Here is a 13,737-nt window from a genome sequence, read left to right as displayed (position 1 = left end):
GGCAGGTAGGTAGATAGATAAATAGATTGATCGATAGGTAGATTGATAGAGTATAAAGTTCTTACTCATTCGAAAATGAATTAAATTAAATTATAAAAAATTGAAAACGGACTTAATATTAACTTTTCTCATAGCCTCAAATAGGTGACCTGTCATGGGATAAATTAACAAATTAATTAGACCCTTTGTTGAAAAAAGAATGAATGAAATATCATTCAATTACTTACATCCATAATTGCATTCTATTATCAGACGTGTTAATATTCAATGTATTTATATTTCTATATGGGGGCGAAGTGGCCGAGTGCACTGTAACCCGGATGACCCGGGTTCGAGCCCCGTTCAGGCACTTTCGTTTTTTTCCTTGAAAGATTATTAAACCCCAATACTCTTCAACAGTCGTAACGTCACTTCCCTCGTATTGACGCATGGTAACTTAGCAACTGGCTCTGAACTATCGGAACAATGGCGGACGCCCTTACGAAATATTTCTCCGGCGAGCATAAAAGCGTTTCCAGAGGGAAAAAAAACACATAAATTTGATCATGTTTTGACTGTTACACATTCTGGTCACAAGACATATGAAAAGTTCTAGCCAGCTTGAAGAATAAAAATTAATGATTTTCTTTGTTTAGAACCAAAATGTCCGCCGTTGCCGGGCGGCGTGACATCAGACTACTGAATCCAATTTACTCCCTTGGACAACATGGGTGATTCTTGTTGACATCAGACATCTTGTTTGATGAGTTATCTATTTTCCTTCGTGGAATGCCTAGGCGACAATATGATATCGTGGCGCAAAAGGCATAATTTTTTTTTTATTTTATACTTCTATATACATTAATATCAATGTTCTCACCTCTTATACCCGTTCGCCGACAACGTAGTTTCTGCTCTGAGTCGTCAGATCAGAAACGACGTTCTCGGAGAAAAGATATAAAAGGTGAGAACATTGATATAATTCGCGCTCCTGAAATAGTCTAGCACTCTATTGTTTAATGCACTTCTATATCTCACAAACATAATATATATTTATAAGTGTGGTAAGACCAAAAAGAAAAAAAAATCTAATTAAACCTAATGTGAAAATTCAAATCTACTTTTGAATACAAACCGATGCCAATTAGGCCACATTATTAAAAATACGTACATGCTGGATTTTAGTTTTCACTATTTTTTATATTTTTTTGATTCTTCCGAAATTTGGTGACCAAAAAGTCAAATTGACCTGCTCCAGCATCATTATTAAAATTTGTGTTTCCCATCAGGACAAAGCCAAGTGGAGTTCCACGGTACTTGCCCATCTGATTGTACGAGTTCCTTAATAGCGAAGCCAATGTACATCGTTTCCGCCATCAACCACATGCATTACATGGGTACGTTGGTCTTGGCAATAAATATAAAATGTATAAATCTAATGTCTTGGCGTAGGTAAAGGATGTTTAACGATACATCTACATTGAAAAAAAAATTAGGTACATTACTTACGCCCACCATAATATTATAGTCAAGACCTGCTCACAGTATGCAACAGAAAAATATGATTTTTGGCCTGATATCTCTCAGACTATGGGCCCTTCACAGAGCCGAGGAAGGCAACTGCGTTCCTTCATCAACAAGACACTAAAAAATGAAGACAATATGAAGGGGGACGAGAAGAAGAAGAAGAAGAAGAAGAAGAAGAAGAAGAAGAAGAAGGAGGAGGAGGAGGAGGAGGAGGAGGAGGAGGAGGAGGAGGAGGAGGAGAGGAGGAGGAGAGGAGAGGAGGAGAGAGAGAAGAAGAAGAAGAGAAGAGAGAAGGAAGAAGAAGAAGAAGAAGAAGAAGAAGAAGAAGAAGAAGAAGAAGAAGAAGAAGAAGAAGAAGAAGAAGAAGAAGAAGAAGGAAGGAAGAGAGGAGGAGAAGAAGAAGAAGAAGAAGAAGAAGAGAAGAAGAAGAAGAAGAAGAAGAAGAAGAAGAAGAAGAAGAAGAAGAAAGAAGAAGAAGAAAGAAGAAGAAGAAAGAAGAAGAAGAAGAAGGAGGAGGAGGAGGAGGAGGAGGAGGAGGAGGAGGAGGAGGAGGAGAAGAAGAAGAAGAAGAAGAAGAAGAAGAAGAAGAAGAAGAAGAAGAAGAAGAAGAAGTGCACTACTTATGTCAAAATAAATCAAAATGTGCATTCCAATTGGTTATGTAGAAACGAAAGTAGGACAAAGCAATCGTATGCTTTCGGACTCATTCTTGAAGTTCTATAATATGATTCGCTTGTATGTATTATCTTTCATACGCTAAAACTTTTAAATATTCGTTCCTACATGTTCTGATTCGTTCACACTCAAGTATTCTATTCTTTCTTTCATTCAGGTCGTCGCCAAAAAAACAGAACTGATACGAAATGGCAGAGTGGTCAAAGTATTGGCTGATGACAATCCATACAGCTATGATTCTCCTGTCGTCCACAAGTAAGCTGCTCCGTATGGAGATAATGCACCTTTAGAAATATACCGTTAAGATCACATGGTTTATTCATACATAGAGGAATCCAATTTCATTTTTTTTTGAGATTGTTGTTTGAACAGTAGATACTCCGATCAGTATTGCAATAAATGTTTTTCGGACAAACTATTAATTTCAACACTATCTAGGTGGCTACGGTGTGTATCTCAAATGTTCTAAACAAAGAGTGATAGGTTCACGACCTTGCCTGATATTTTTGAGTATATTTACGTTACCATGAAACAAGCCTTGATTGAAAAAAAAATGTCTTACTTTAAGAAGGATATAATATATCATTTCATACGCCCATCTGCTAGACTAAAGACAATCAGACGTATCTGCAATGTAAACAAATTGATGTCTTTCATTGTATGAACGAATTGATTATACAAAACATTTCGTCCTCCAAGACGGGATACATTTTCCTTTTCCCTCCAGCAACATTGGATTTGCTATTTCTTTGTTTTGTCATCTTCGATTTTTTTTCTCTAGCTATGTATTCTTATCTACACTTTACCATTTAAATGTTATACACACACACACACACTCTCTCTCTCTCTCTCTCTCTCTCTCCCCTCTCTCTTTCTCTCTCTCTCTCTATCTCTCTCTCTGTATATATATATATATATATATAATATATATATATATATATATATATATATATATATATATATACATATATGTGGGTGTGTATGTGTGTGTGTGTCTTTGACTTTAAAACAAATAAGTTTTAATGCATTTTTGTAACTGTCTGTCATCTACTGACTAAATCTAAAAGCCTAAAATTAAAATGCAGAATAATTTGTTTAGTTTATTATCGAGAGCCACAACTATTATCGCTAATATTATCTTATTATAATAGTGTATCGTTGTCTTGAAGGTACTGCCCCTTCCTATCTTACGGAACTAATTGAAAGATATTAAAAACCCCGCCGCTTACGTTCGGCCAGTGATTCCACAAAACTAGTTGTCCCTCGAATTCGGAAAAAATCTGGAATGAGATCCTTTTCTCATTTCGGACCCTCTATGTGGAACGCCTTACCGCAGAGCATTCGTGAAAAAGAATCTTTGCCTATTGTTAAACGTTCGCTTAAACATATCTGTTTCGATTTTAGTATATGGTATGAGAAGCAAGATAGGTTTGGTTTGTGTTGTGTGTGTGTGTGTGTGTGTTTGTGTGTGTGTATGTTTGTGTGTGTGTGTGTGCTTGTGTGTGTGAATGATTATGTTTCAGCCAAAGTAATTTGTAATTTAAGCGCTTAGAGTCTGGTGTCTCGGAGTTATAGCGCTATATAAGTTGTCAGCATTATTATTATTATTATTATTATTATTATTATTATTATTATTATTATTATTATTATTATTATTATTATTATTATTATTATTATTATTATTATTATTATTATTATCATTATTATTATTATTATTATTATTATATTATTATTATTATTATTATTATTATTATTATTATTATTATTATTATTATTATTATTATTATCTCCTCCTTTGTGAAAATAGATAAATAAAAAAGCTATAAATTATAATTTTCAGTCAATTCCAACCTGACCTTTTTTTCTTCTTTTTAAAATCAACTCCAGATTTGAAGAACCGGTCGAAGTCTTACCAGGTGACGAAATTAAAACTACCTGTACATACAGCTCCATGTCAAAGAATAGATATGTGTATTACGGTGACGCAACCAGTGATGAGATGTGCTTTGCGTTCCTTAATTACTTCCCCGAGGATGCATTGCCGAGCACAAAATGTAAGCATGTTTACTGGTGTATGTAGATATATATATATATATATATATATATATATATATATATATATATATATATATATATATAAACATTTGAAATATAATTAAGATAGTTTTTCTACAACGTTGTTATCGAGCGTTGCTCTCATCACTTCCTGATGAGAGCAACGCTCGATAACAACGTTGTAGAAGTCAAACTATCTTAATTATATTTCAAATGTTTATAAATAGCTCCTTTTATACTAAAGTTGAGCACTATTATTTCATGGTTTTTGTTTTATAATTTATATATATATATATATATATATATATATATATATATATATATATATACATATATATATATATATATATATATATATATATATATATATATATATATATATATATTATATATAGAGCATGTGGTAATCTTGGTTATAATGAAGAGAACAATTAAGAAATCTATTAGTTACTGCTATAACAACAACAATAATGATGATAACGACAACAATAACAACTACTACATACTACCACTACTACCACCACCACCGCTACTACTACTCTTTCTTCTTCTTCTTCTTCTTCTTCTTCTTCTTCTTCTTCTTCTACTACTACTACTACTACTACTACTACTACTACTACTACTACTACTACTACTACTGCTGCTACTAGTACCAGGGAAGAGGGATGAGAAGGGAGAGAAAGTGCAATCTGTGCCTTCACTGAAAAAAATGGTAATATTATTATTATACAGCCACAAATATAGCATCCTGAAAAAAAGATCCGAACTTTTGACAAGGTGCAGACACTCACATAAATTCAAATAAATAACACAACCAGGGCCCGCTGTAGTAGTATAGAGGGTCATGGTTCCAACCCATCTTCATTTCGTCCTCCTGATTTGGGTGTTAATAGACCTTCTCCATAGTTCTATGTTGGAGATGTGGTCTTACCATCTGATTTTCAAAATACTGCGAAGGCATTGTTAATGAAGGTCTGAATTTTGTGAGTAAAGGTGTATGTGATCCTCCAGATATCCGATCCATACATTAGTACATGTAAAATCACCTTAAGTTTATAGTTCAAGGATTAGAAAATATTTTTTTGTGAAAGAAGAAGGGAGGCTGCTCTTTATGCGATAATGACATCGGTGACTGGTTTAGTTTAACAATTAGTAGAAATCGCAGTATTTTCGGAGAAATAAAGGTTATTACGAAACTTCACTCATCTATTTCAATCATTATACTACTGTATTGTGGAAATTAACATAGATCGTTTGAGCCACCAGCTTTGATTGGTCCGGAAGGGAAATCAAATTATGGCGATTCCCAAGGCCAAATGTAAAATTAACGCCCAAACGTTGCGGTCTATCACATTATCTTAGTATGCATTTGAGTCAACTGGTTATATAATTGTCCTTAAATTTTAAAAAAAAGGCTTGTAGTTACTTGTATATCAGTCTTCTAAAAATAGTTTTATAATTTTTTAGATTTGCCAGTAATTCTGTGCTCGTTGATAAATATTTAACATTGGCTGTAGGAGCAATGTTGATCCCCAACCCTAAGTATATACCTTTTTTTGGTTTTAATTTAAGGACAATGATATATATATATATATATATATATATATATATATATATATATATATATATATATATATATATATATATATATATACTTTATCTCATTTCCCATGATGTGTAGGGTGCGTAATGCATGGACCCCTGAGTACTTGTGACCAATTCACTCGCGCGCCCAAATATGGATGTGACTGGAACCGTTTTGTCAACATCTCCCAACCAGAAATGCTTAAACACTACATAAACGTAGAGAGGGACTGCAGCCTTGATGGCGTGTGTAGGTAAGTGAGCTCTTAACTATTTAAATTATGACCATACAGTATTATTTTTCGTTTTACTGGCGATAAAATGGACTAAGATTCGCAAGTACATTGAAACTGCTAATAACACACACATTTACACATTTACGAATTGAGAAAAAATAAGTCACTAACATATTTTACACGGCATCTTGTCTTGTATTGCAACAAAGTCAAGCCAAATTGAGCATGTCCAGTGGTAGCAAACTTTATCCCCGGCGATTTATTCCTTGAGTGTAACACTATAAATAATGCGCGTCACTCGACCTAGTTGTGAATGGGTATCATCTGACTTTAACGATTGACTACAAATTGTGGTGTGAAGGGTCCAGCAGCACGGTGCTCCACATTGAGATAGTAAGCGATGTTCAACGCTCTATGGCTGACTTACTTATATAATCCTGATCGAGCCATAGAATCCATACGGCACAGACCAAGGGTTTCCATTTCTTTCTGTCGGCTGCATGACTACCGATGTTATTCCAGGTCAGGTCAGTCCCTTTAACCCTCTCCTTACCAGCCATTTTCAGGATTTTCCCCAAAACTTCACACTCAACTAACACAAAAATATTTTTTTTTTTCACTCCAACACAATAGCAGTAAAATGATTGCGATACAGTTTCTTTAGCAAAACATGCTTTACAACACACTGTTCATTTTCTTTATATTTTATGATATAATACAAAAGAAGTTTGAATAAGAAAAAGGTTGGTTGTTTCGTAACGAATGTGATGATTTTCCTATAGTTGATAGAGAGAGGGTTCAGCTCTTCTCCAGGTTTCTTTGGGCCTACCTCTTCGTCTTTTGCCCTTCAACCGTCCAGCGGAGCAGCAGCTTCTTATGGTTCACACTATTATGTTATGACGATCGACCCAATCAGCAAAGTCCGGTCCGCATTCGTGCACCGTCGCGAACCCGCCTGGTAGCATCGTCACAACACACCTTTCGACTAGATGCTCTGCCGTTTCGGGTTCTTGTCCACAGCGTGGACATATTGGACAGGAAGTTAGACCCCACTGATGTAACGCACCGGCCGTTAGGCAGCTCCTCGACCGAAGCCGATTCGCAGCTACCCAGTGTCTCCTCTTACTGGTATCAAAGCCTGGCAACTTCTCACCAAGCTTAGAGGAGTGTAGGTCCCCCTCGTGGATCTTTACCTTGCAGTTGGTGAGGGGGCTTGAGGCACACGGGAGGGCAAAGGTGTAAATCCCGGTCGACCGTCACGAGACCATCCCGGGTATTGAGCCAACGAGCCACATGAGCTGCTCGCCCCGGTGTGTGACTAAATTTGATCCAAACCCGGTGCCCGAATAGCAGCCCTATCCCGGGCGCCACACTATTGTCCTTATGTCGAGTCCAGCGGAGTGCTGTTCTTGGCAAAGCAGTTGCGTCCATTTTGGCAACATATCCTAACCGTCTCCATCTGCGTCTCTTTATTGTTGTTGTAACTATGCTCACTGTATCTGTCTTTTCTCGTATAGTTTCATTTCTAATTTTGTTGGGGCGAAATATACACCTAAAATTTTTCGGAGGCATTTTTTTTTAGAAATGATTCCAATCTATGGCTTAAACGGACTTTCATTCGGAGGTCCTCCTGGTAGTAAGCAGGATAGTCTTTATGCGAAAGGTGCACAAGCACCCAAAAGATTGCATGTCTCGGCTTGTCGTCCTATCTGTTAAATTATATGTACATTGTTCCGTAATCACGAGATAAAAAAAAAAGTAAAGCGCTTAGATATGGTATGTACCGGAGATCTTATTTGATTCAATTCAAATTTTCTCTCTCTTGATTTGTGTGTGCAAGGCAAGTTAAAAATAAGAAAAAAATTAAGAGTGGAGAGGCAACACTAAAACGCTCTTCCTAACCCCTCCTTTGTGTTCTTTATTTCTGAGTCTAACTTAGGCAGTGCCCCTCCCTCTCTTTTACTCTTTTATTTGTCTACCGCCCCCCCCCCCCCCCCCCTCTACCCCACTAACCATCCTCACTGCGTCAATCATCCTAACTACAGTTGCAACTTCAACCAGTAATGATTATTCAAATTACTTTCTACTTACAAACTATTTAGTTAAAAATCTAAAATTGACTTCCCCAGACCTGAATGCAAGGATACCATAGAGGAGATACTCGATAACCCTTGCTTGGGTAAAGAAATGAACTCCATCATCAGCAGCTACCTCCAATCCTACCATGAAGGTGCCAAATTCATCGGGAAGATCCGGTCCTGTCAGGATCACGAGCCCAGTCACCACGATTGCAAGGACTGTGCGCATGAGTGTAGAGATGACGGTGATTCAGACTGGGCATCCGGTGCTGATGCCTCTCAATCCACGCCACTCTTGATGGCAGTGATGATATCTCTGCTAGTATGGAAAATTCTTTAAAGAATAATAGTGATTAATAACTACGTTCACCAAATTTGCAATTATTTTAACTTAATTGGCAACATATCCTAACCATCTCCATCTACTTGATTTAAAATGTATTGTAATGGACACTATTTTGCGTTGGGTTGAGAGTATTTCCATTACAATTTTGATTATCAGACCTGCAAATAAGTGCACGCCGATTGAGAATAATAATTCTTTTTTTTTTTACACTCTAAATTTTTTTTTACCTTTCTTAATAACGCATATATGACAATCTGTTTTGCAATGATATTGATCAAATGTCTTGTAATAAATTGAATCTAAAAATACTTTGTTCAATAATTTTTTGACAATTCCACTATACTGAATCATTCTGAGCAATTGGACAAATACATATTGAAATGAATCATAATTATACTAAGTCGGTGTGATTTTCTTTGTTGCTGATTGCTCTAAAAGGATTAACGGCACTTGCAGCACACATAGGTCATTTAAGTGCCAGGAAAAGTCAGACGACAGGCTTAGATAAAATTTTTTAAAAAGAAAAAAAATTAAGGGAGGGGGGGGGGGGGGGAAGGAGAAATAGACGATTGAAGAAATGTTTGTTTTGTTTGTTTTTAAGGGTTTTACGGCGCTTGCAACACATTAATGTCATATCAGCGCCAGTAAAAGGGAAGAAAATGGGATAGTAAAAAGTTCTAGAACTACCATTAAAGCACAAAAGAAAAGGTAAGACAAAGGGGTATGGTTCAAATAGGGAACAGATGTAGATTCCAAGAGCACACCGCCAAAGTACTTAGTTTGAGATCCCCTAAAAGTCTCATCCAGACACAAGCACAGGTCCCAACTAAAAGGAATACACTCAAATGTTTACCAATCATATAATATAATATGTAAACTAAACATAATACAATGCATAACAGAGAGATGATTTACAAGGAAAAAAATATCATCTCCCAAAACTATAACTATACATTCGACTGTTTCCCTCCCAGCCAAGGAACTCCGGCAAGGATCAGGACAAAACTATGAAATCTCATTCCAAGATAATGACAGGAAACAATTGGAAAACGGGTATGGGGGATAGAAGACACAGCTTGTACCTCCCTGCCCACTATGGGAGGTCAGGATCCCCACCCAGATTGAAGAAATGTACTTTTGTAAAGAAGGAACAAAATTGAAGTCACTCATCTCTTTGTTACTGTTTTTAGCCAGCCGTTTTTATGAGATGTTCTTATTAAATTATATCAATCAGACTATAAACGTGCAAGATTACACATAGTTTTATGTGTTGGTACGTTATACCCGGCTGGCGAATGTCGCGTTTATTTTGGCTAAGCGCATAGCATCAGTAGTCTGAGACAAAAATCGTAGCCGTATCTGGATTCTTGCGAAAATGAAAATATATATCCACTATAACTTACATCCAATATAATATGTAAAAAATTCTTAACACATACAAAACAGAACTGATTCATATAATATAGTATAAATCATAAAGTATTGACATAATACATATAAACCGAGAGATGATTCACAAGGGAAATAAATTACATCTCATAAAAATGCATGACAACAGAGGCCATACTCCAATGACATGCTGTAATCTCCAACCCAAGATTTTCTACTGCCCTCTGTGTACAAAAGAACTCAGTCCATCAAGATAGCAAATGACCCCAAAAGTAAACCAGAGACCATTTATGAGGACCAAAAAATAAAAAAAATCTCCCAAAACTAATACTGCACATTTGTCTGTTTCCCTCTCAGCTTGGAGGACCGCCACGACAAACCAAGTAATCTCATTACAAGACAAAGACAGAAAGCTGTTTTTGTTTTTAATGGTTTTACGGCGCTTGTAACACAATTAGGCCATATCAGCGCAGTGAAGAGTAAGAGAATGAGACAGTAAAATGTTCTTGAATTATAATTAAATTACCCAAGAAAAAGTAAGGCAAAGGGGAATTGGTTCAGATAAGAAACAGATGTAGATTCCAAGAGCATACCACCATCAGTGTACTTCGTTTGAGACCACCCAAATGCCTCATCCTGACACAAGCGCAGATCCCCACGAACAGGATCACACTCAAATATTTACAAATTTAATAGGTAAACAAAACATAATACAGTGTATAACAGAGAGGTGATTTACAAGACAAAAAATATCATCTCCCAAAGCTATACATTCGACAGTTTTCCTACCAGCTAGGGCATCCGTCCAGGGCCAGGACAAAACCAAGTAATCTCATCCCAGGGCAAAGACAGACAGCATGTTGGAAAACAGATAAAGGGGGATAGAATACAAAGTAAGTGCCTCCCTGCCCAATATGGGAGTTCAGGAACCCCACCCAGGAGACAGAAAGCAACTCGGAAAATAGATAAATGGGGATAAAAGACAGCATGAGCCTTCCTGCCCACCATGAGATCAAAAGACCCCAACCACAAAACAGATATATATATATATATATATATATATATATATATATATATATATATATATATATATATATATATATATATATATATATATATATATATATATATATATAGGAGAATAAAAGAAGAAAAATGAAATAGAATAAAATAACGTAACATTGGGGGATAATTTTATAACACTTTATTTTCCATATAATTTGTAGATACCAATAATGTGTATTTGTTGTTATATTTGCAAGAGGTGTTAGGGACAAACAGGCACGTAGAACTTCTAAGCAAACGAGTAAGGGAGATAGAGATAATCAAAGAAGTATAATAATAATAATAATAATAATAATAATAATAATAATAATAATAATAATAATAATAATAATAATAATAATAATAATAATAATAATAATAATAATAATAAATAATAATAATAATAATATAAAGCAATGAAGTATTTTATTTTACTTACCAAGTCTTTTCTATAAACATAAATCAAATAATAATAATTGAAAAAAAAAAAAAGAATATTTAATTGAAATGATCTCTTCGACACAACCGCCATTCAGGAACAGAGAGAAAAGCGAAGTAAGATATAATATACAAAATATATTTTTTATATTTGTTTTGTTTTTCAAAGAGAACCATAACATACCACGTTATAGATAAATAATGCGTAATCTTAAAGTTGATGTATCTTCAATAACGCGGCTATCGACCCATAACTAACATCGATACAATTACTGATAAAAATTCAAAAAAAGATAAATATAAAAAAAGCAGCAATGTTCCTCTACCTTGGGATATACTGGAAAAACTAAACATAAAGAATTAAAAAAAAAAAGTCCACACCTATGATGTAATGATATATAATCAATAATATACCTAGGTAGGTGCACATGTTAGCACACGAATACACGTCGATACCCGTTATGGTGGTTTTCATACGCGGATTAACTTTGTTTTGTTTGTTTGTTTTTAACGGTTTTACGGCGCTTGCAACACATTAAGGTTATATCAGCCCCAGTAAAAAGGAAGAAAAAGGGGATAGTAGTAATAAGTTCTAGAGTTACAATTAAAGCACCCAAGAAAAGGTAAGACAAATGGGAATTGGTTCAAAAAGGAAACAGATGTAGATTCTAAGAGCACACTATCAAAGTACCTGGTTTGAGATAACCTAAAAGTCTCATCCAGGTACAAGTACAGGTCCCCACTAAGAGGAATACACTCAAATGTTTACAAATCTTAATTAAAATGTAAACAAAACATTATACAGTGCATAACATAGAGATGATTTACAATGAAAAATAAATACCATCTCAAAAACTAACTATACATTTGACTGTTTCCCTCTCAGCTAGGATATCCGGCCAGGGCCAGGTCAAAACCAAGTAATCTCATTCAAAGACAAAGACAGAAAGCAAGTTGGAAAACAGATATAAGGGGATAGAAGACACAATAAGTACCTCCCTGTCCACTCGGATCAACTTTAAATTAAAACTGAAACACAATTTGCTTGACTACCTTAGTTACTTGAGGAAAATTTTCATCATTTTAAATTGCAGTGGAAAAAGACAAAACAGTTATATTGTAGGAAGATTTTTAAAAACAAAAACAAACTGCAAGATAATCAAAAATAAAATAATAAAAATCACAAAACTAATCAATTGTCAAAAATGAAGTTGATTTTATTTTTCCTTCATCGATCCTAATCTTAAGTTGGTGTTCTGAGAAAGAAAACTTTTGAATTAAAAAAAAAAACAAATCAAAAACAAACAATAACGGGAAGTAAAGATGTATGACGTCATTATTAAAATTAAATCAACTTTGACCTTTGGCCACACGAATTACGCGACGGCGTTCAGATCACATGTTGGTCAGGGATTCCCATTATAATTCATAAGTATTATGAAAAGTGCATTGGCTCCTGTTTCCAACGTCACTATAGACATATCGAAGGAATATCATAAGAAGATCAACAATGCGAAATTAAAAATTCATTAACAGCCAGTACCCAAGCTTGTGAAGTAAGAAAAAAAAAGCATGAAGTACAGGTACATAGAGAGAGAGAGAGAGAGAGAGAGAGAGAGAGAGAGAGAGAGAGAGAGAGAGAGAGAGAGAGAGAGAGAGAGAGAGAGAGAGAGAGAGAGAGAGAGTAAATCAACAAATGTTCGGTTTACAATTATGAATTATTTCAAAGGTAATGAATCCGTTTGGTCTACTGTGATCGTAAAAAAAAAAGGATTGATCGTCAACAAAAGTTCATTTTGCAAAAATTAAAAAAAAAAAAAAGAAAAAAAAAGAAGAAAATTTAAAACACAAAAAAAAAAAAGAAAAACTACAACCCCCCCCCCCCCCCAACAAGTAAAAAAACAAACAAAACAAAACAAAAACAAACAAACAAAAAAAAACAATGAAACGAAGTAAATATAGAAGTATACGTCTACTCTAAAGCAATGAAATGAAGGTGTCTCGTAGATACGGTTATTGTTGGTGTATCTTTTCTTTTTTGTTTGTTTATAGTGAAGTGAACACTTTTCATTATTATGGCATGGCGTTCGATGACGACGACGACGATGATGATGATGATAATGTTGACGATAACAGCTAAGACGATGATGGTGATGATGATGATGCTAGTTATTTTAATGATGATGTGAAAGAAGACGATGACGCAGGCGAAAACGACTTGACGATCGGAGTGAAAACAAAAGCGTCGACCGACTGCAAATCAATCAATACATTGGGAGAGGAATAAAAACAATAACCAAAACAAGTATTACATTGACAGAGACTCTGTTTAACATTCACTTTATACATTTCGAGAAAAATCTGAACGAGAGAGAGAGAGAGAGAG

General features: G+C 35.1%; 1 pseudogene across 1 annotated transcript in view; it reads left to right on the top strand.

The window, feature by feature from the left end:
- Nucleotides 1–8,556, top strand: part of LOC144963913 (dopamine beta-hydroxylase-like) — a 20,515-nt pseudogene extending 11,959 nt beyond the window's left edge. The window contains exons 9-13 of the transcript XR_013643732.1: nt 1,269–1,376; nt 2,339–2,436; nt 4,069–4,235; nt 5,918–6,074; nt 8,186–8,556. The product of XR_013643732.1 is annotated as a dopamine beta-hydroxylase-like (transcript). The remainder of the gene's footprint in view (nt 1–1,268; nt 1,377–2,338; nt 2,437–4,068; nt 4,236–5,917; nt 6,075–8,185) is intronic.
- Nucleotides 8,557–13,737: the final 5,181 nt, after the last annotated feature.

This window comes from Berghia stephanieae, chromosome 2 (genome assembly GCF_034508935.2).
Source record: "Berghia stephanieae isolate SIO BIC M18660-M18661 chromosome 2, UCSD_Bste_1.3, whole genome shotgun sequence".
Lineage (NCBI taxonomy): Eukaryota > Metazoa > Mollusca > Gastropoda > Nudibranchia > Aeolidiidae > Berghia > Berghia stephanieae.
This window is presented reverse-complemented; position numbering and strand designations above follow the sequence as displayed.